The 24,460-nt window shown below is 38.4% G+C and overlaps 1 pseudogene; it reads right to left on the bottom strand.

The window, feature by feature from the left end:
* Positions 1–23,870, bottom strand: part of LOC127671614 (vomeronasal type-2 receptor 116-like) — a 38,701-nt pseudogene extending 14,831 nt beyond the window's left edge.
* Between the last annotated feature and the right edge of the window lie 590 nt (positions 23,871–24,460).

Here is a 24,460-nt window from a genome sequence, read left to right as displayed (position 1 = left end):
TCAGTTGTGGGATGTCATTTCTGTCTTTGTTTTTGGACTGTAGATTCTGCAGCCCTTATTTTATGCCTTCTGCCTCTTCCCCATCAGATAACCTTGTGGCATTTGGGATAAGTCTTGTTAAACTTGAGAGAGACAGTTATACATTCTAGCATTGTCTTGTCAGCCTTAAAGGCCTTGAGAATAAAAATCAATGTATGGTAGATCTGGGCTTAGGCGGGGTTTACAGAGCTCATTGGTATGGAACAGGTATATAGAATATCCTCCCCCTTGCATCCCCTATTCTATCTTGATAATATTTATCCTCTACACAAGTATTTGCCATTTTCCCATTACATTTGTCAGTAAGGGACAGCTGGTGATTTCTCTGTCTTTTGGAAAGACATGTATACCTATTATGTATGGTCTTCGTTTCAGAGCTCTCATGGCTTAATTTGCCCTGTTCTATGTCTTCATGGGTTCCTGTGTCCTGGATGTGATGTTACAACTGAACCATCTCCTTATCTGATCATTTCATCCAAGGAATGTCATAAGCTCTTAATCTGCATTTATATACTTTACAATATATATTGGAAATCTGGCAGGACCTGTGGGGAAGCTGGAGGCTAGAGTGAATAAGGTTTCTACAGCGATACTCCTTTTCTTAAAGCCTATACCTCAGATATAATTTGGCTGTTCATTTATAATTTTCCTGTAGTCTGTAGGAAAAGGATTGATCCTAGGACATTGTCCATGTTATCCAAATACTCTACGAATGAGCAGCATGTCTGGAATATCATTTATCTTCTACAAAATTACAGGGTAGTTTCAATGAAGGCATGTAGCTTGAAATTTGGCCTTCCATACATTGGTCGTCATAGGGAATGTTTGAAAGAATGCTCTCAATATTTTCAATGTTTACTTACGAATAGAGACACTAGATGCCACAATGTGTAATAGGGACATTTCAGTCTGGGAAAGTCTGTTCTGTTATGAAACTATTCCATACCTGAATGTGTGCCAGTAGAAAATGCCAGTTTAATCTATTCACCTAATATCATTATCCAAAGCAACCACCCAATATGCTCCAGACCCACAGGTGAATAACTCATAGCCAGGCCCAGCTGGTGGCATATGTTCTGCTCAAGAAAGCTTTACCACCTTCTTTCTCTTTCTTCTATTGTCTTTATCTCTGATCCATTTTCACTAAAGATCTCCAGACAGCTCTCTTCCTCTCTATATACTGCCTATGACAGTTTCCCATGAAATTCTTTCTTGCTATTCTAAAATTATTCTCTTGATAGTTTTTTTTCTTACAGCACACAAGCCCACTCTCTTATTTTATATATAAATCTAGTTAATTACTCCTGACCTCATTTGATTATCCTATAGATCAGGCAAATTGAAGTAGCTAGAAACTATCACCCTCAGTGAGGTAACACAATCAGAAAAGAACGTACATGGTATGCAATAACTGATAAGTGAGTATTAGCCCAAATGATCGGAATACCCAAGATACAAAACACAGACCACATCAAGCTCAAGAAGACAGATGAACATAATGTGAATACTTTATTATTGAAAAGTTGATCAAAATTTCCATGGCTCAACCAATAGAATGTGTGTAGCGTCCCCAATGAAGTAGCTAGAGAAAGGATCCAAGGAGCTGAATAGATTTGCAGCCCTGCAGGAGAAACAATAATATGGGCTGCCAAGTAACTCCAGAGCTCCCAAGGACTAAATCACCACCCAAAGAGTACACATGGAGGGACCCTTGGCTCCAGCTACCTATGTAGCAGAAGATCACAATTTTAGACATCAATGAGAGGAGAGGCCTCTGGTCCTGGAAATGCTAAATTCCCCAGAATAAGGGAATGCAAGTTAGGAAATTGGGGGAGGAGTTTCATCAGGGGGATGGGATGTAATAGGGGGTTTTCAGAGGGGTAACTTACTCAGAAAGTGGATACTATTTGACATGTAAATCAAGCAAATATTTAAAAAAAAAGAAAAAATTGAGGGGAAATCCCATGGTGTTTACCAAGCAGCCTTTTCTAGCACAGTGCTGGCTTGTGCTAGAAGCTCAACAGACATTGTTTGAACAGATGAAAATTTCACCAAGGTACTACTGGACACAGAAACCCTCCAATCAGCTGCTCTATGTTTGTAAGGTGTCTTTAATTTAACGTGATTGCAACAGTGCAATTCTTAAGTAGCCACATATGCTAGGTCAATAAAATTGCTGTTAAGGTGAGACTTGTTTAAAAATCTGTGTCTGTGGGAACAATGCAATCATACGGCCTCATTCCAATTTTTATGTTTTCATCAGCACTATTGATCGACAGACTGCTCTGAGTTTCTATCCTATGTTACACCAGGATGACTTTACGTTTTTGTTGTTTTGTCCTAACATTTCAGGTAAATAGAAAGGCCCAGATTTTAAAAACGTGTCATTATTTTCCAGTGTGGAACTGTCTTCTATACAGAGAAGCTGGATCACTTCTATTAACTCTGACTGATTTTAGCATCGAAAACATCAACAAGAGACCTGATCTCCCTATTTGTTGTGCAAAAAGGATGTGGTTTTCTGAGCAGGCCTGTGCAGAAAGGCCTAACCATATTTTTCCTTTCATGAGAGAGTTACACCTCTCTCTCATGAACAAATGGATCTTAAATAATTGAAGACACTGCTGGGAGCTGTGAGATGAATAGGATTAAGTTCCAGCTGCCATGTGACTGCATCTGCAGGAGGGGTTTGAGAGGCAGGAAGGCTAAAATAAAGGAAAAGAGGAAAAAGTCATGCAGAGGAAGAATATTGCCTATAGACAAATCAATTTACCCCACTGAATGATGAAAACAACACACAGGTTGCCAAAAGAATGCAGTGTCTATTTTGGTTCATTATCTGTAATAGTTGATTGGCTCAATGTGAGAAACACCTGAATCCTTGTGGTTATTTTTTTTTATTGGATATTTTATTTATTTACATTTTAAATGTTATCCCCTTTCCTGATCCCCCCAGACACTCTACACCCCACCCCTCCTCCTGCTTCTATGAGGGTGCCCCCCCACACACACACACTCCTGCCTCCTTGCCCTGGCATTCTCCTACACTGTGGCATTGAGCTTTGATGGGACCAAGGGCTTCTTCTCCCATTGATGCCCAAGGCCATCCTCTGATACATATAATGCCAGAGCCATGACTCCCTCCATGTGTATTCATTGGTTGGTGGTTTAGACCCTGGGAGCTCTTGTTGGTTGATATTGTTGTTCTTCCTAGGGGGTTACAAACACCATTTGCTCCTTCAGTCTTTTCTCTAACTCCTCCACTGGGGAATCTGTGCTCAGTTCAATGATTTACTGCCAGCATCCACATCTGTATATGTCAGGCTCTGGAAGAGGCTCTCAGGAGACAGGTATACCAGGCTCCTGTCAGTGTGCACTTCTTGGCATCCACAATAGGATCTGAGTTTGATGACTGCATATGAGATGGATCCCCATGTGTGGTAGTCTCTTGATGGCCTTTGATTTAGTCTCTGTTGCACCCCTTTTCTCTGTAGTGTGTTACCCCATCTAAAAAGGACCAATACACCCATACTTTGGTCTTCTATTTTCTTGAGCATCATGTGGTCTGTGAATTTTATCTTGGGTATTCTGACACTTTGGGCTAAATTCCACTGAGCCGGTGCCGTGAGCAGACTTGAGTGCTAACTCCGTTTTTTGTTTTTTGGCATTTAAATCATAAATTTACTTTTAAAATAAAAGAGATTCTTTTAAACCATACCTGAAAGCAAGTCTTTTAATCATTGATTATTTACACATGGACTTTAATGTCTCATTTTTTTTTTCATTCATTGGTTGTCATTAGTTTTTAGGACACGATTTCTACATGTAGGATGCCATGCTGCAGAACTTCATGAAGGGATTTATGCCAAGGTATGTGTCATCCTTAATGCCATAGAGCATTTTATTTGATTCATCACAGGAATGGAGTGGTAAATTGTACATTCATGGTCTTATCTTTTATCTCCGATTTTTCTATTATGAAACTTAGATATTTTTCATACATTATGTTCCATTTACCTCTCTCTTTACCCGACTCTTTCCAGATTTTCCTACCCCATGCAACTTTTTCAAAACGATAACATTTCTTTCTTTTTTGTTTTATAGACTAAACATCTAAATTATTATTATTATTATTATTATTATTATCATCATCATCATCCTTATCATTGTTTCTTTTATAAAAGCAAATCCTGTAATAGGACAGAATGAAAAATTAACAGATGAAAAGATAAAGAAAACCTCCAAGAAACATGAACACGCACTAACTCAAATTGACAAAAAAAGAAATGTTCACCAAAACACAAAAGTATAAGGCACGATATACTTAAAATGGAACTTCGAGGTAAAAACAAAAAACTATAATACACATCAAAATAAATGAACACAAAAAATAAACAAATACAAAAGTCCTGGAAAGCATTATGAGACAAAGAACTGCTAACAATGTCGTTGAGTTTGTTTTGTGTTTCCTATCTGATTCTGGGGAAAAGGCTTGCCCTTTAGAGTAGTTTGAATTCCCCGTGAATCTCCTATTATAGAGCACATCTCTTGAAAAAGGAGATTCTTGTAAATCACACCTGACAGCAAGTTAAATGATGTTAAATAATTTTTAATATAAGCAGGAACTATGATGTCTCCTTTTTCATTCATCTGGTGGACATTATGTTTCTAGCAAATGATTTCTACATATAGGATGGCATCCTCAACAACTTCAAGGGATAAATACCACGGCATGGTGTCACCCTTCATTTCATAAAGCATTTTATATTATGAAAAAGAATATTTTTTTTGTAAATGGCTGTCAATGGGATTGGAATGGAGGTGCAGTTCCATTCCCCTCTCAATGTTGAAGCCATATTTTGTTTTTTGGGGGGGTTATTAGATATAGTTTTATATACATTTCAGATGATTTCCCCTTTTCTGTTTTTATTTGTAAATGGCTATCAACTGGATTGAAATGGGGTTGCAGTTCCATTACCCTGTCAATAGTGAGAACCCATTTTAAACAGAACCATCCAGGCCCTGTGCATGCTGTCAGTCTCTGTAATTTCACATGTGCATCTATCTTTCTTCTTTTAGAAGTCCTGTTTCCCATGGTGGTTGTTCTCAATCCCCTCTGGGATGGATAATACTTCTACCTACACTTCCACAGTGTTTCCTGCGTCCTGAGGCAAGTGATTTTATGGCAACATCTCAGTGATGAATGTGTGTTCCAAGTTCTTTCACATTCTAAAAATTGAATGCCTAAGGGTATTCTATTTTTTTCATAACTATTACAGAAGGAAAACTCTCTGATGGTGGATGACCAAAACCCTGGATTTTAAGTATATCAGAATGTCATTACAGTTACCTTGCTGCTATGTGGCCTTATCAGAATATAAATACATTCAATTTTACCGAGTCTCTGTAATATATGAATCTGTATCTGCATATGTATATGCTTATGTGACATATATATATATATATATATATATATATATATATGTGTGTGTGTGTGTGTGTGTGTGTGTGTGTGTGTGTGTTTGTGTGTGTGTGTGTGTGTGTGTATTTTATATATATGGAAATATATACACATTCAGTAACAATCAATGAGATAAGAGGCCTAAGATACCATGTACATTTTAGGACTGCAGGGAGTGTGCTTGGGAGACAGTAAATGTAAACAAAAGGAAATTAATGACAGTATCAAAAATAAACTCCCAGACCTTACATAAGAAATGAAGCATCAAATAGTACTTTGAGGGAAAAATTATACTGATCTTCTACAACTGATGTAAAGAAATAATAGTGTGTATGTGTTGATATGTTCATGTGTGTACAATATTAAACTGAAATAATCTTTAGTACTCATATTTTGATAAAATATATGATGAGACCCATCATCTAGATTGATTCATATTGTCATCAAATTCACCTATCTTACTGTGGTCAAGGTTTTGTGGGAGGCATTTCCATTAGTGATTTTTCTAATTTAATGAAACATCTTCATTTCCTAATGAAATTGTGTCTTTATACATAAAATGACAGAGCCTTATCTTGCAGTCACAATCTCAACCCTTTTGTCCTTTTCTTAAAATGTTCCCTTCTTTGTACATTATTTGATATTCTTATTATGTTCTGAGTACATTTAAAGCTACTCCAAAGTCTAGTGCTTCTGTCCTGACATATGCAATGTTGTCACTGTCCTTCACACTCTGATAACACACACGCTTGCTTCTCTTTTCAAATCAGTGTTTTTTATTGCAACAGGAATCTATGATTTTTCAAATACAAACAGAGAAAAATTACCACTTCGGTGATGTCTTAGATTCTGTTAAAAACAATTTGATCAATATCAAATGTACCTTGGTCACAGTATATTGAATGAAGTGAAAGAATTAAATTGGATGCAGGCACTCCATGAAAGCACATTGAATAATGTTGATTAGTGTCTTCATGTCAGTGTTGTCTGCAGCCCTCTTTCTTATCACTTTATGAACAATTCATTTAGGGAAGGTACTGTCCACAGTCAGTAGGGTCACATTTTATTAATCATTTATTAATGATTGTACATGGCTTACACACAAAACAACAGCTCAAAATTATGGTAGCCATTCCTCAGTTGAGTTTCCCAGTTTTCAATATCATCAGGACTATGGACTTATGAATGAAACCATGTTCCACCAAACTTTGTTAATTGTTGTCACAATGGACAGTGCTGTCCTATTTGTAAGTTAAAATTTGTTTATTACTTAAAATTTTTCTATGATTAATTCTATTTTGGTTAAGACAAATAAAAATATGATGAGTATCATCTAATATTTTCATACTATGAAAGTTTCAATGAAGCAGTTTGTCTTTGTACTTCTGTATGAAAATTGAAACTGGTCTAACTAAAGTAACATAACACTTTGGGACAAAGATACACCCTAGCAACCCTGCACTAGAATCCAAGATGGAGAAGACCTCCACAACCACCATGGACTTCCCCCTGGTGCTATGGTAGACAGAGAGGAAGGTGATCCAGACACTGCCGAACATCAGCATGCTGAAAGTTAGGAACTTGGCTTCATTGAATCTATCAGGAAGGTTCCTAGCCAGGAAAACCACAGTGAAGCTCCCCAGAACCAAAGAACACAAGTATCCCAGGACAACATGGAAGGCAATGACTGAGTCTTTGTTGCAAATAATGACAATCTTTCCATGTTCTGATTGTATATCTCTGTCAATAAAGGGAGGAGATGTTACCAACCAGATGCCACAGAGAACAAGTTGGATCAGGATACAAGTGGGAATGACCAATTTATGTGCACCTGATGTCAGCATCCCTCTCATTCTTCTCCCTGGAGTAATGAGCTTGAAAGTCATGAGTATTGCGCCCAACCCTGACCAGCAAAGAAAGACGCAACAGGACCAGGTTCTTCTCTGCAATGCTTTATTCAGGACTTTTTCTTTCTTCTTCTTACTGGGGCCTCGAACCCTCTCCCTGCCGCCCTTATATAACCTTTCAGCCTCATCTGCAGGAGATAGATAGTGCACCGTTTCCTAATAGGTGAACTAAGTGAATTCTTCATTAGCATATAAGTGCAATAACATATACAGCATACTGTGCATATACTAAAGTTGTTTACCACCAGGGAGCTACATCCTGTCGGCGCCATCTTGTAATGGCGATGATCAAAGGGGGCTTACTACATTTTCCCCTATTTTGTTATATAGAAGCCGTCCCAGGTCAGGGCTAATCGGGTCACTGACAATCTGTTGACCAATGACCCCTGTCTTAGGTCATCTCTATCGCAACGTGGTCATACCCATCAAAGGGTTATCCTATTGCTCACTGAGCCCCATGTCTTAGGTTGATCCAAGCGCCGAGAAGTTGCCCGTCTTTGGGTATCATTGGGTTCAAAACAGTATTCTATGCTCAGTGTACCCTGAAGCGAAACCTTCTAAGATTTTAGGGAGGCCAGCCAAATGGAGACGTCTTCCTGGGTGTTCATGGCTACAAGAGCCTGATAAATTATGGCTCTATGAGTTGCATGATCTCGTCTAATGTGGCAGAAGCACCAAAGGCAGACGAAAGCTGCTAAGCACATAAGGGCAGCTATAGCTAACATCCTAGCCCACTATTTGATCCAAGAAAAGGCGCTGGAGAGCCACGAGGTCAGGTCCTCCATGGTGATTGGCTTCAGTCTAGTAGCATTAAGCGAAGCTATCAGAAATAAAAGTTGTTTGGTTAATAATTCTCCCTCAAGAGACCAATTTCCTTTAAGGAATTCACTGATATTGTACTGCCTTTCTTTTAGAGCTGTCATATTCACCTCAAGGGGGGTAATACATAATCCTGGGGTATGTTTAATGTAGGATACCTGCACCATTGATATAAGTGCATCAATTTCTTCCTGTAGAATGTCTACTCGCTGATTCAAAAGCCGTATTCCAGCCTATAAATTGGAACTATATTAACTGTGAGTTTGTAAGGACCGTGCAGACTGCTCAACTATACTGTTGACTACCTCTGCAGTCTGCACTTGAGATGCCATGGCTACTGCAGCAGTAACAGTGGTTGCTGCAGATATAGTAATGGCTGTAGTAATGGCAGCATTAATATGAAAATCTCTCTTGGCCCGGAACAATTGTGCCACAGGAAAAGTGTCTGTACTTCTATTACTGGAATGGGCACAAACAAGGGCAGGTAAACTACCAAGGCAGTATCATTGCCGCCATCTCAACATTCGGATAGATAACATTGTGTATGGGTATTGTTACAATCTAGACAATCATCAAACACATTGATACTAACAAGGAAGAAAAAGGGTGGTTTGAGGCAAACTGGGGCAGAGGAATAACTCATGTTTTGCAAAAGTGAGTTTAAGGTTACAATGAAAAGTCTAACTGTCCTTTTGTTAACATTCCTAACAGCGGTTATATTATAAAGGAAAAATTCTTCTCACTTAATGCGAGCAAGAGGAGCTCGTGAGGTAAAAGCATTCTGGTAATTCGATAGAATCCAATCATACCATGGCCAAGCATCCTCCGCTCCCATATGATTCCAATTAAACTTATAGTGTCCTAAAGGTGGAGAGAAACTAAATCCCGGGATAATTGACTTATCTCTATAGAAAGGAGATTGGCATTGTGTCGTCTGTGGAGGAAAGCTCACAAAAGGCAGGCAAGTAGGCAGTAGCCTATATTGAGTGGAGGTGTGCTGAGTGTAATTGATTCCCAGTTCTCTTGGTCTAAGGCTATTGTGTAGAAATAAAAGGGTAGTTATGTTAATTTTAGAAGAATTGCTTCTACCTCTACCTCCTTCAGCAGCTCCTTGACTAATTTGTATGAGTGCTGCTGCCAAGATGCCTGGGAACGCTTGATAATTCTTGACAGGATCTATCCAGTGGCCCAAGGTGCCATTGCCCATCCATATGCATGGCAAAGAACTATTTTTAACCGTAAAACATAAGGTTCCTAAAAGCGAATAATTTGAAGCTCTGTACAGAGATGCAGGTTCTCCCATCAGCTTAACACATGGGAGACCATTGTCACAGGAAGTGGAAAACAGTGTAGGCAGCAGGGTGGAGTTATTATGAACAGGGAATGGTATGAGCCAGGTTTTTCCTATGGCCCAAAGTGTGAACTTCTCTGTCATCCCTAGGAGGAGACAATGTATCAGGATCAACATCCATGAGCAATGAAGTCTCAGCATCTTCTCCGCTCTTTTGGAGTTTCACTTTCTGCGTCAGTCACTCCCGCACCCAACTGGGATCATTCCGGTCCTGTGGGAAAACACAAACACCTCCCCTAGATCTCGTTATGACGGGATGTAGGCCAAACCATTGATTGGACAATATATCTTTCCATTTTACCATTTCAGTCGATTGAAGGCAGTGAAGCGAATGTTGCTCAATTGCGGACCGATTTTGTGAGTCCAGATTTAAAAAATTTAAGGTGAAGAGGGCGAGTGCTATGCGGTCCTTAGGGTTGCGACTATAGCCTATTCCCCCTTTTTGTTTTTCAAGACACTCTTTTAGGGTGCGATGTGCACGTTCAACGATCCCTTGGCCTTGTGGATTGTACGGTAGGCCATGAGACAAAGCAACTTGCATTTGACTGCAAAATGAGATAAAAGAACTAGCGGTATAGGCAGGTCCATTATCAGTCTTTAATGTGGCTGGTTTACCCCAAGCTGCCCAGGCTTCTAGGCATTGGGTAATAACATTAATAGTCTTTTCTCCACTGAGTAGAGTGGCATGAGTGATACCAGAGCAAGTGTCCACTGACACATGGACAAATTTGAGTTTCCCAAATTCTGCATAATGTGTCACATCCATTTGCAACAATTGTAAAGGGCATAGTCCTCAAGGGTTCAGTCTGATACCTGGCGTGGGGTGGAATATAACACAATGAGGACAAGAGAGAACAATCTGTCGTACATCATTTCGAGAAAGGTTAAATTTCTGTTGCAATGCCCGAGTGGGCACATGGAATTGTGTATGAAACTTAGATGCTTGGTCCAAAGATGATGCCATGAAGGCAAGCTCCATGTGTGTGCATCGATCAACCACACCATTCCCTGAGGCAATGGGACCCAGCAAATTGGAGTTTGCCCTAATATGTAGAATATGAAAGGGTTCTGAGCGGGCCCAAATAAGCTGTTGAAGTTTTTGGAAAAGACGGTACACTGTGCTCCAAGAGGCAAGGGTCCCAGCGGTTTCTAAAAGTCGTACGGCATTGATCACATAGGAGGAATCAGAAATCCAGTTAAAAGAAAAATGACAATTGCTAAACACTTTAATTACAATGGAAAGCTCCACAACCTGTGGTGACACCAGAGCAAAGTGGAATATGCAAGGCTTTTTTCCTTCAATTAAATAGGCCCCAATCCCACTTTTAGATCCATCAGTAAATATATTGGGAACATTTGGAACTGGTAAGGAGGCAGTAATTTTTGGAAAGACTACAGGATGTTCATTATAAAAACCTAATAAAGGATGCTTGGTAAAATGATTATCTATTACATCCAAAAAGGAGCAGCGAAGTATAGCCCAGTCATCAAATGTTGCACGTAGGATTGTCACCTGGTGAGCAGTATAAGGCACTATAAGCAAAGTGGGTTGTCTACCAAAATGCTGCACAGAATATTTATTACCCAAAAGGGCCAGAGTAGCTACTGTTGCAGGATAATGTCCAATATATTGTGCAGGGGAGCAATGGGGGTGGATCCATAACAATGGTCCATCCTGCCATAAAACAGCAGTGGGTTGTGTCAGAGTGGGTAACACACAGCATTATATCCTTATTCTTTTGCCATCTAGCTAATGTGGCTTGTTGTAGAGCTTTCTCCACTTCTTGTATGGCACCTCGAGCTGCAGAAGTAAGGGTGCGAGGTGAAGTGAGATTAGAATCTCCTTTTAAAATATCACACAAAGGTCTCAAGATATGATTTGGGATTTTAAGATAAGGACGTAGCCAATTTATATCCCCCAACAACTTTTGAAAATCATTAAGGGTAGTTAACTTATTTAAACAAAGGGTAATCTTTTGTGGCTTTATTTCACCATGATGGATAACATTTCCTAAATAGTGGGTGACATCGGTACGTTGCACTTTTTCTGGCGCAATGTACAATCCCCAACATTCTATTGCCTTCACAACATCAGTATAGGCAGAGTCAAGGAGTTTATCATTATTACCTGAAAGGAGAACATCATCCATGTAATGTAAAATTTTTGAGTCTGTATATTGTATTCTGATAGGATTCAGAGCTCTTGCTACATAAAACTGACACATAGCAGGGCTATTGGCCATACCTTGAGCAAGTACTACCCATTCAAAACGTTTGTCAGGCTCTTCATGATTACATGAGGGAATGGTAAAGGCAAACCGTTTTGTATCTGATGTATGAAGCGGTATGGGAAAGAAGCAATCTTTTATATCTATTGCTATGACTCTCCATCCAGCTGGTAGGGTGGATAGCAGTCGAAGGCCTCGCTGAACTGGTCCCATAGGTTGCATTTGCTGATTGATTGTTCTTAGATCATGTAAAAGCCTCCATTTTCCTGACTTCTTAATAACAAATATAGGTGTATTCCAGGGTGAGGTGGAAGATTTAATATGTCCCAACTGCAATTGTTCTTCAATCAAGGTCTTTGCTATTTCCAATTTTTCAGAGGGCATTGGCCACTGAGGAACCCACACTGGTTCCCATGTGTGCCAAGTAATGGGGATAGACTCCCCAGTGGCCCCTAGGAAAAACCCAACCCATGTCTGTTTATTCTTGGTATGGCCTCTACTGGCTCCGGACGGCCCAGCAGATCCCTACGTAGGCCTTTCCTAGGTATATATCCCATGCCATCCATGATGTTCATGGATGTCTTTGAATACTCATTGGTAAGTTTAATATTCATCTGAGAGAGGATGTCTCGTCCCCATAATGTTACAGGGAGATACAACACAAAGGAGTGAAAAACCCTGAATGTCCTTCTTCATTCCTCCAAGACAACAATTTTACACTGATGTTTGGAGAGCGTGCATAACCAAGACCTTGTAAATTTTGTTGTGAATGTTGGATTGTCCATCCCTTTGGCCAATCTTTTGTAGAAATAATGCTCCTATCTGCCCCTGTGTCTAACAGTCCCATCATTCTTCTTCCTTCAATTGAAAATTGGGCCATTGGCCTATGATCCAAATCTAGGGCCAGGTAAGCAGAGTTTGGCTCTAGTGAATCAAAACTCCTTTTTCCTCTAGTCCTGTTTTGCATAGCGACTTGTCTGTGAAGACTAGGTAACAGAAGAACTTGAGCAATCTTGTCTCCAGGAGATATTGCAGTAATACCTTGTGGTGATTCTATCATGATTTTATAGTGCCCTCAAAGTTGAGGTCCACTACCCCGGGGTGAACTTGAACCCCCTTTAAACTTACTGATGCTCATCCTATGAGCAAGCCTACTATATTCTCGGGTAACGGGCCTTTGATGTCCGTCTCTATTAATTGGACTCCCATTTGTGGTGTCAATACAAGCCTCGTGGCAGAGCAGACGTCCAATCCTGTTGAGCTCCTAATGGCTCTCCTTGGTGGCATTGATAAAGGCATACATTGGGATGCCTCAAGGTTTTCCCCTGGAGGTTCGACATGGCCCCATATATTCGAGGGCCCTGGGGTCGAGGGCCCCGCATCCCGTTTTTTGGATGAGCTCCTCTATTGCCTACATTCAAGGGGTGTCCCTGTAGATCTTTTACAGATCTACATTCATTTGCCCAGTGATACCCTTTCTTGCATTTAGGACAGAGACCAGGACGATTCAGATGATCTTTCTGTTTTTTGTTGGGGCAGTATCTTCTATAATGGCTTATTTGACCACAGTCATAACAGCCTTCCTGAGCTCCTCTAGTTTTTGTCATCTGCATGACTGCTGCAGCAAGCCCAGAAGTACTAAGAGGTCCGCCTATTTCTCCGCATACTTTCATCCAGACCTCAAGTGGCTTGGATTTATATGGTGTAATAGCTGCTCTATACTCTCTAGTGCATTGTTCATACACCAGTTGCTTAATCATTGGCATTGCTGTCTCTGGATCCCCAAAAATCCTACTGTTGCTTCTACTAATCTGGCTACAAAGTCCGAGAACGGTTCAGCACCCCCTTGTATTACTTTTGTTAAGTTTCCTGACACCTCTCCTCTATTGGGAAGTGCTTTCCATGCCCATATGCCAAGTAGATTTATTTGAGTATAGACTTCTGAGGGGAATCCAGTTTGTTCTGCAGCAAATCTTCCTTGCCCTAGGAGCAAATCCCTGTCCCAGGCAGCTTGTCCATTTTGTTGATTTATCATTGCTTGTTCAGCAGCAAATTCAAGCTGAAAAGATCTAAAATCCAGATATTGTCCTGGATTTAAGCAGGCTTTAGCCAGCTGCTGCCAACCAGCAGGGGTGAGAGCTGAACGCAAGAGGCTTTCATGCTGAGTAACAGTATATGCCGCAGTGATTCCGTAAGTTCGCACCAATTCGGCTAATGCCTTGATCATTTTAAAACCTAAAGGCTGATGAAAACGTACCCTATTTTCCTGTTCTAACACAGGAAAGGCCAAATTAAGGTCCCTACATACGACTTTCCAGGTGACTGGACAAAATGATCGTTTTATAGGCGTCTCCTCTTTGGAAGAGGAGCAGAGGGTTTCAATTCCCTGCCATCCCTTTTTAACCGATTGGGAGAGAGGGCGATTTAAATGCCTCCTCCTCCAGTCCCTCCTCATCTTCCTCACTCCATTCTTCTTGTTCTGAGTCTGTCTCTAGCTGAGACTCTTCTAGGGTAGGATATAGCCTCTCAGTGTCACTTAATTTCTTTCCTTTTTTCATAGTGTGGCCAATTTCACTTTCCTTTTCAGACTGGCTTTCTCTATGCTCTTGTAGAGCTTTATTCCCTTGATTCTTTGCTTCCTCGCAGTTTTTGTCCTTCAAACAAGCTCTTACTAGCCTCCAAATGGGCCTCATGCCTGGTTTAATATCTTTCTTTTCCCATGCCCTAAGTCCTTGCCTAGTTTATCCCAAGAAGCGGTAGACAGGCTCCCAAAGGCCGCAAACCACGGAGCGGCTGATTCACAGGAGTCTATAAAGTAGTGTATGTTTTTCGAGCTAAGTTTTATCCCTCTTGTGTTCACCAAGTCCTTCAGGGCTATGAACACAGGATGACTGGCAGAATTTCCCGTCTTGTGGCCGGGAGTTTATTTACACGCAGATTACCACAGGCACTTCAGGTTGCATTTTAACTAAACAACCACACAATCGACTAGGGTTTTATGGCACCCACAGGTGAGGAAGATGATCAAGGCTGCAACTGTAAAGATAGGAATCAGCAGCGCAAGCAACAAGTAATGATCCATTAACAGTCAGTCATCAACTTTCTGGTGAGCTTTATTTTTCCCAGATGGAAGCATTATCGTCGCCCTATAGGCGAACTTTATTGTCCCCCCCCTTTTTTTTTCTGGAAGCTTTATTGTCCCCACTCCCCCGGGTAACTTACCTGTACCGCTCCTGACGTTGAGAATTCTGAATCAGAAGAGGTCCCCATATAGGCCACCAGTTATTGCGCCCAACCCTGACCAGCAAGGAAAGACGCAACAGGACCAGGTTCTTCTCTACAATGCTTTATTCAGGACCTTTTCTTTCTTCTTCTTACTGGGGCCTCGAACCCTCTCCCTGCCACCCTTATATAGCCTTTCAGCCTCGTCTGCAGAAGATAGATAGTGTGCCGCTTCCTAATAGGTGAACTAAGTGAATTCTTCATTAGCATATAAGTGCAATAACATATACAGCATACTGCGCATGTACTAAAGTTGTTTACCACCAGGGAGCTGCATCCGGTCAGTGCCATCTTGTAATGGCGATGACCAAAGGTGGCTTACTACACATGACCACAGTTATTGTTTTGGCCAACACTGTAGAAACAGTCACAGTGAAAAATACTCCAAATGTGGTCTGCTGCAGGATGCAGGTGGCCTGATTGGGATGTCCAATGAAGAGCAATAAACAGAGAAAACAGAAAACTAGAGAGATGAGCAGGATATAGCTGAGAATGAGATTAATGGCCTTCACAATAGAAGTATCCTTGTACTTCACAACAGTGACAAGTACTAAAATTGTGATGACTGAGAAGGACAGGGCCATGAACCTAGAGCAAGCCCCCAATGGATCTTCATAAGCCAGAAATTTCACAGCTCTTTGGAGGCAGTGGGTTTGCTCTAAGTTGGCATACTTATTATCTGGACACCTCACACACTGTTCCATATCTGCTGGTCAAAAACAATAAGCCATTATAAGGTATCATAGTTATGTAGTTAATAATTGTTCTCTATTAAACTATGCTTTGTGATGGAACAAACACCATCATAGGGAATGGAACAGCAAAAAGTATTTATTAAACTAAAAGGAAATAAAAATATGATGAAAATTAAATTCAGAATCTCAGATTATATAATTCCTCAAACCATAATTTCACTACTCACAGAAAAAGGTAATGTGCAGTCTTGCTGCGTTCTTAAAATATTCATTCTTGTCATTCTCTGACAGGAGACACTTAAACCTTAAAACCATCTAAGCTCTTAAAATATATTTCATTAAACAGCCTTTACCCTGAGCATTTTGCCTTTTCCAAAGACTAAGCTGATGATGAAGGGAAAGACTGTGCATTGGTCATGTAGTCAAATTTCTTTGTACAAATTGTCTAAGAAGAATAAAAATATACACAGATTATGCCTAAAATTTTTGTTTAAAATTGTTAAACATGTTTGTCTCCCTAGACATTTTCCACATAATATAAAATCAGTAACAATCACATTGTGAGAGATGCATTGTTTGTAGAGGATTTTGCAGGTTATTTGCTGGATCGAAAAAAGTTGATACTATATAATTGGTAAAGTTCTGAAACACAGATTTTAGAACTTCAGTTTCATTTAGGCCATATCATATTTCTACTTTGGACAGAGAATGTCTGAAAATTCATTAAGTTTTCTTCTACATCCAAGCACGTACCTGTTTTATTGGAAACCTCATTTTCTGGGCACTGAACACAATCATAGCAGCAGCCTGCTGTTTCTTCCTGATGAATTTTCCTGAATCCAGCAGTACATGGCACACTACACATGGAGGAGGGAACCTGAGACAATACATAAATATTATAAAATATGAGGGTGTATGTGTGTGTATACTTCATGTATATATCATATATATAATAACCCATAAAATGATATATGGGACTTTATAGATATAGTTATAAGTATTCCTCTGATAACCAGAATTAGTTAACAATTTCAGGCACCTTATTATTTTGAATTACACTGCAATGCAACGAATGTCACACAACATTTACTACATCATCTAATATATATGTAACATTCAGTTTGTAGAAATTCAAAACTTTTCCTTCCTAAACTGATTACTGTTTATGTGGCATCAGTTTCGCTTTCATGATTTATAAATAAATAATTAGAACTCTGAATTGTATAGAGATAGAAGTTAGGGCAAATCAAGAAAGAGTTGTTTGATGAATATGGAAAATTATGTTCTATAAGACACTTATAAAATTAATCAACTTTTTCTAAGTTTAAAAGAAAATCTTGGATAAACTATCACTTCCCCCTGTCCCCTGCTTTTGTGAGGAATTTCCCCCATGAACCGACACACCCCAGCCAAACCACACTAGCTTTCTTCTATGCTGTGGCATAAATCCTCCACAGAACCTTCCTTCCTTCCCACTAATACCAGATAAAGCAGAGGAGTGGAAACCGTGAAGAGGGATAACACTTGAAATATAATCAATTAAAATAATCATTAAAATATATAAATTGGCTGATTTTCTGCAACACCTCCAAGAGCTGATCCTGTGCTACAGTTTTCCATACCCAAATAGTTGCAGGAGAAGTCTGGGCTCCCAGGAGTGCTGACATGACTGTGAGCACAGGGAAGAACAACACATCTGCTCCTAGGCAACCACCCAGGACCCTGAGTTAGCAGGAATCTAGAAGAAGCATGGGGAAAATCCTTCTGTGTTTCTCTTTGCACCCTGAGCTGACCCTGTGTCACAGCTTGCCATACCCACATTCCTCCTGGAAATATCTATTCTCCCAGGATTACTGACACACATTCTTGAAAGAGGGGCAAGCCACAGTCAATACAGCAAGACCAGCTAACATCACAGATTACCAGATGTCAAGAGGCACAGCCAGAACATATGTAACAGAAACAAAGGCTGTTTGGCATCAACAGATCCCAATTCTCCCACCACAGTGAGGCCTGGATACCCAAACACACCAGAAAAGCAAGACTGATTTAAAATCTCATCTCGTGATGATGGCAGATGACTTTAAGAAGGACACAAATAATTCCCTTAAAGAAATACAGGAGAACAGACAAACAGGTAGAAAGATGAAACACAAAAATCCCTTAAAGAATTACAGGAAAATACAACCAAAAATGTGAAGGAATTGAACAAAACCATCCAGGATGAAAAAGTGGAAAAAGGAAAGAATAAATAAATCACAAAGGGAGACTATCATAGAGATAGAAAACCTGAAAAAGTGATAAGAAATCAGATGAAAGCATCACCGATAGAATACAAGAAATAGTAGAAAGAATCTCAGATGCTTTAGAAAACACTGACACAACAGTCAAAGAAATGAAAAAGGCAAATATACCCTTAACGCAAAATATCCAGGAAATCCAGGACACAATGACCAAACCTAAGGATAATAAGTATAGAAGAACGTGAATATTCCCAACTTAAAAGGCAATTAATATCCTCTATGAAAACATAGAAGAAAAGTTCTGTAACATAAAGAAAGAGCTGCCCATGAAAAAACGAATTCAAGAATATATCAAAATGTTCGTGACAATCAAGTAGGCCTTGTCCCAGGAAGACAATGATGATTCAATATAAGGAAATTCATCAACATAATGCACCATATAAACAAATTCAAAGAAAATAGAGCTATGATCATTTCCCTAGATGCTGAGGAAGCATTTGACAAAATCCAACATTCCTTCTTGATAAAAGCCTTGGAAAGATCAGGAATTCAAGGCTCATACCATACCATAGTAAAAGAAATATACAGTAAACCAGTACCCAACATCAAACTAAATGGAGAGAAACATGATGCAATCCCACTATAATCAAGGACTAGACAAGGCTGTCCACTATTTCCACAACTATTCAATAAAGTACTCAAAGTTCTATCCAGAGAAATTAGCAAAAAGAGGTCAAAGAGATACAAATTAGAAAGTAAGAATTCAAAATATCAATGTTTGCAGATGATTTGATAGTATGCTTAAGTGATGATGGCAGATGACTTTAAGGACACAAATAATTCCCTTAAAGAAATACAGTGACCTCAAAAATTCCACATGAGAACTCCTACACCTGATAACAATTTCATCAAAATGGCCAGACACTAAATCAACTAAAATAAATCAGCAACCTTCCTATACTCAAAAAATAAATAGTCCGAGAAAAAAATTATTGAAACTACACCATTCACAACAATCACAAACTATATATGGTATCTTGCTGTGACTCTAACCAAACAAGTGAAAGATCTTTACGACAAGACATTAGTCTGTGAAGTAAGAAATTAAAGAAGAATTCAGCAGATGGAAAGATCTTCCATCCTCATGTAATGGTGTTAATAGTTTGATAAAAATGGCCATCAGGCTGAAAGCAATCTACAGATTAAATGAAATCCCTATCAAAATTCCTACACAATTCCTCAAAGATTTAGAAAGAACAATTCTCAAGTTCATTTGTATTAAGAAAATAACCCAAGACAGCAAAACTATTCTCAACCACAAAAGAAGTTCTGGGGGAATCATCATCCCTAACATCAAACGGTATTACAGAACAGTAGTGAAAAAAATTGCATGGCATTGGTACCAGGTAGAACACTGGAGTAAAACTGAGGATGAAGAATTGAACCTATACCACTATGATCACTTCACGTTTGACAAAGGAGCTAAAGCCTTCTAGAGGAAAAATTCACCATTTTAGACCAATTTTGCTCGTTCAACTGGTATTTAGCATGTAGAAGAATGCAAATTGAAAGATTCTTATCTCTTTATATAAAGCTCAATTCCAAGTGAATCAAGGCCAACGACATGAAACCAGACACACTGAAATTAATAGAAAGAAGGTAGGGAAGAGCCTTGAGCACATTGGCACAGAGAAAATTTCCTGAACAAAACACCAATAGCTTATGATCTAAGATCAAGAATTGACAAATGGGAGGTCATAAAATTAGAAAGCTTAACTAAGGCAAAGGACAATCTCGACAGGACAAAATGGCAACCAATAGATTGGGAAAAGGTCTTTACCAAGCCTACATCTGGTAGAGGGCTAATAACCCATATATACAAAGAACCCAATATGTTAGGCTACAAAGAACCAAATAATCCTAATAAAAAATTGGAGTGCAGAATTAAACAGAGAATTCACAATATCGAATGGCTGAAAAGCACCGAAAGAAGTTTGCAACATCCTTAGTGATCAGGGAAATGTAAATCAAAACAACACTGAGACTTCACCTCACACCAGTCAGAATAGCTAAGATCAAAACTGAGGGGACAGGAGGTGTTGGTGAAGATAAGAAGAAAGAGGAACTTTCCTCCATTGCTGGCAGGATTGCAAGCTGGTACCAAGGGACTGCCATACCTGGGGATCCATTCCGTATACCATCGCCAAACCAGGATGCTATTGTGGATGCAGGAAAGTGCATGCTAACAGGAGCCTGATATGGCCGTGTCCTGAAAGGCTCTGCTATAGTCTGAAAAATATGAAAGTGGATGCTCACAGCCAAGCATTGGACTGAGCTCAGTGTCCTTGGTAGAGGAATTGAAGAAGGGACTGAAGGAGTTAAGGACGTTTACAGCCCCATGGGGGGGAGTAACAGTGTCAACTGGCCAGACATCCTGGGACTGTACCACAAACCATATAATAAACATGAAGGAAATTCTGTGTCCAGCCACATATGTAGCAAAGGATGGACTTGTTGGATGTCAGCAGGAAGAATGGCTTTTGGACCATGGGTTTCAATGCTCCCGTGTAGGGGAATGTCAGGGCTGGAAGATGAGAGTGGATGGATGGGTGGGGGAGAACCCTCATAGAGGCAGTGAAATGGGGAATTGTGTAGGGGGTGTCTGGTAGGGAGACCTGAAAAGGGGATGACATGTGAAATTTAAAGAAAATATTCAATAAAAATATAAAAATTATATATATATATACATATATATATGATGCCTATATTATATACATGCATATATATATATATAATATGCATGTATATAATTGGTGTGTGTGTATGTGTACATGTATATATATACAAGTTAAAAAATGGAAAACTTGAATCTAGAGAAAGATTTTTGTTAGTGAAAGCATTTTACTTTTAATTTGGCTGTAATATGTTCACACAGAATCTGCAAATTCTGTAGTTTAAATATAGTTAGTTACAAAATATTAATTATATATACAAATTTAATAAATATATTCCTGGGTGGTGAATAGGCATGTGGGTGCAAATGAACAAGGAATCCAGAGGCCTTTGATTCCATAGACCAGATTTACATGAAATTGAGAGTTATCAAATTTTGGTGCTTGTAACTGAGAGTGGTCTTTGGCAAGAGTAGCAGTTGGTCTTAAAACAGAGTTCATGCTTCATTGCCTCATATTCTAAAGTGTAGATAAACTGAAAAAAAAAACTGTACCCACTGATGTTCCCCCCGTGGCCCACTCCAAGTAGTCAGATATATGAAGTTGTTGGCTCCATGGAAAACAAGGAAAATAGCTACTGATTTTCATTTTTAATCCAAGGCCTTGTGGAAAATTCCAAACGATGAAAATGTCATACTCTGCACACTCATTTTCTCTATGGTTCATGTTCACCAGTTCTCCAACAGGGTTAGTAAATACCCTGGTCTTCAGCAAGGAATATACCTAAATGAGATACATCATTAGATGACTATCAATAAAGGGAAGGAAAATTTGAGAATTTCCCCTAAATTTTTAATGGTTTTATGAAAAGACAGTGTATAAAGTAATCACATAGTAAAAGCAATACACTTCATAGATAATTGAACATTAATATACTTCTTATTAATGTTCAATGCTAAAACATGCTAGAAAAATGATTATGAGATAACAAGTAACATGGTGTGTGAGTGTGTATGTGTGTGCACACGTTTGTGAGAAATACTTTTTATGAAATGAAGCCATGTATGTGCAAATAAAAGGCGATTCTGAATGTGTGTGAAAAAAGATTGGTTATGAGTCCTTCATATATAGAGAGTAAACATATATGAGATAAATATAAACTTAATAAAATGTATAGTCTTAATCATTTGTTTTTGTAAATAATAGTTAATTTAAAGGAGTAATTATTAGTTAAAACATATGTTTTGACTTTTGAGAAATTATTCTTTAAAAATGTCTTCTAGTCTGTCATCACATAAGGTTTTTTTAAATATATATCTTTTTATTTTTTTATTCAATATATTTTTTATTTACATTTCAAATGATTTCCCCTTTTCTGGCCCCCCAATCACTTAAGGTTTTTATGACAAAACTCTTGACTCCTATTTTAAATTTTAAAATAACTTGTGGAAATGTTGAGGTACGTTTTCACAAAAGTCACTGTTATCTTAAAAAATGTATTGTCTCTTATTAAATGTAATCCTTGAAATTCATATTAATTCATGTAAACATTAATTGGAGAGTTTTTCAATGTAGAAATATTTCTAATGAAAGATAAACTCTAATAAATGGACAGGTGTTTCTCTGGGGCCATTTAAAAGATTACATTAATATCTCTAAGCATAATGAAATGTATGAAACTTTACCTGCTCGCAGTCAGTGAATTCTCCTTTGACACCTGTTGTTTTCTGAGACTCTAATTGTTGAAGAAGTAGTTCATGGTAGGTGTGGGCCACAGCATACACAGCATTATACAAATTGTAAACTTCTTCACTCAGGGCCATGTCATATTTGTGCAATGCTGTCCATTCCAATGTGTTATTGAATGCAAAATGATCCATTTCGTTGCTGTTTTTAGAGATTGAACAATTAAAATATTTCCACCCCAGCATAGACTCAGGAACGTTTACTGGGTATTTGTTATAGTTCATTGTTTGCATAAAATTTCTAAAGTTAGCAAGCTCACCTCTGTGGTGTGCAAAAGTGAGAGTTCCATGGAAGAAATTAAGGCTGAATTCTTTTTTATTTGTGACAACATCCCATTGTGAGGTTGTGATCCATATTCTCTGAGAACCCAAATATTCCTAACTTCTTAAGCTGACTTCTAAAGTAGAGTTCATTTCACCATAAATGATAACAACTTTGCTGAAGATGTCATAATTTGTTTATCATATATCATAGCCTTTGTCATGTATGTCTGCAAGGTTTCTGGGATCACATACACAAAAGCTAAGCAGATCCCATGCCTTTGCATTTCTTCTCTTAAATCTGATAGAAACTGAAGGCCCTGGTCATTATCAGAGATGACTACTCCTATCCAAGTCCATCTAAAATGAAGCAGCAAGGAGAACGTGCCATGGGGCAAATATGTGTCCTTTGTGGCTACCTGATGGAGATATAGAAACTGGTCATGGTCACTTAAGTTAGGATTAAATGATCCAAAGAAAACCTAAAGAATGTAGAAGAGAGAATGAAACATTGACATAAGGAAGATGATTGTTATGATTCATGGACTCATATACAAGTAACACTACTCACATTTCAGAACTCCTATTAAGGACTGTAAGAGCATACTAGGAATATAATTATTATTCCTAACAGATTCTAGATTATTCCTGACAATTCTGAATTTCCCACAACAAAATTTGTCCTGTTTGCCTAAAACATCTATGATCTGATTATTTAATTATTTTCCATATATATAATGTGTGTGTGTGTGTGTAGATGTGTAAAGCAGAACACTCATAAATGCATGTTGCCAAAGGTTTCTTGTAGTCACCTGTAAATGGAATTTAATGTTGCTAACCCATTCAGTGTCACACATTCTTACCTTTGGTGTCCTAGACTGAACTGTCAGATTTAAAGATGTTTTCCATGGTGGTCCTGCAAGGTCTACATCACAAAGTCCATTTTCTCGACAGACATAATTGATAAAATCCTCACTATTGTTTACAGGTGAATATAATACATCCAAAACATCCAATGTATCATGACACAGATCAACAATGTTGACGAATAACAAAGATGTGTTGGGTAAAATATAAGGACTCTTGTTGATTTCATCAGTAGCAAAAAAACAGTACCACAAAAAACTCATATCTCCTTTCTGGTATTCTAAAATAAGGCATAGTCATGACTAAGGGAGATGATTGAAACATAAAGTTTCAATTGCAGTAACGTTTTTTAATAAAAGACATGCTAAATTACTGTCTAAATGTCTTGAAATAAGCTTCATATAGTAGATATCTTTAGAACTGAATACAATTTAAGTATTCATAGACATTGGGCAATATAATATGATAAATTTTGTATTCATGGAAATCAATAAAGATTTCTTTATCTCTGAATATCATCTTTGTTATAATCTTTTTGAGTAAGACTGCTATAAAATAGCCTTGGAGTTGTGATTCTACATATACATGAAAAAGCATGAATTAAACCAAATATGAAAGACATAATTGATTCTCCTTAAATTTATTTTATTATTTGAATGTGTTTTATACATCAAGAAACTTAATAATAATGAAAATTTTGAGAATCAAATAATACATCAAAAATTTGGTTCAGCTTTTTTATTCTATCCTTTCATACCCTAAAATATTACTAATGCTCATTTAATAATATACATACTTGAGGATCCTAGGTCTATTGTTGCATACTAAATTGTTTTCAACCATACAAAATATTCTTTGGGAATTATGCACAATAATGATCATGATTTTAA

This window comes from Apodemus sylvaticus, chromosome 21 (genome assembly GCF_947179515.1).
Source record: "Apodemus sylvaticus chromosome 21, mApoSyl1.1, whole genome shotgun sequence".
Classification (NCBI taxonomy): domain Eukaryota; kingdom Metazoa; phylum Chordata; class Mammalia; order Rodentia; family Muridae; genus Apodemus; species Apodemus sylvaticus.
Note: the sequence above shows the minus strand (reverse complement) of the source record. Positions and strands in the feature narration are given on the sequence as shown.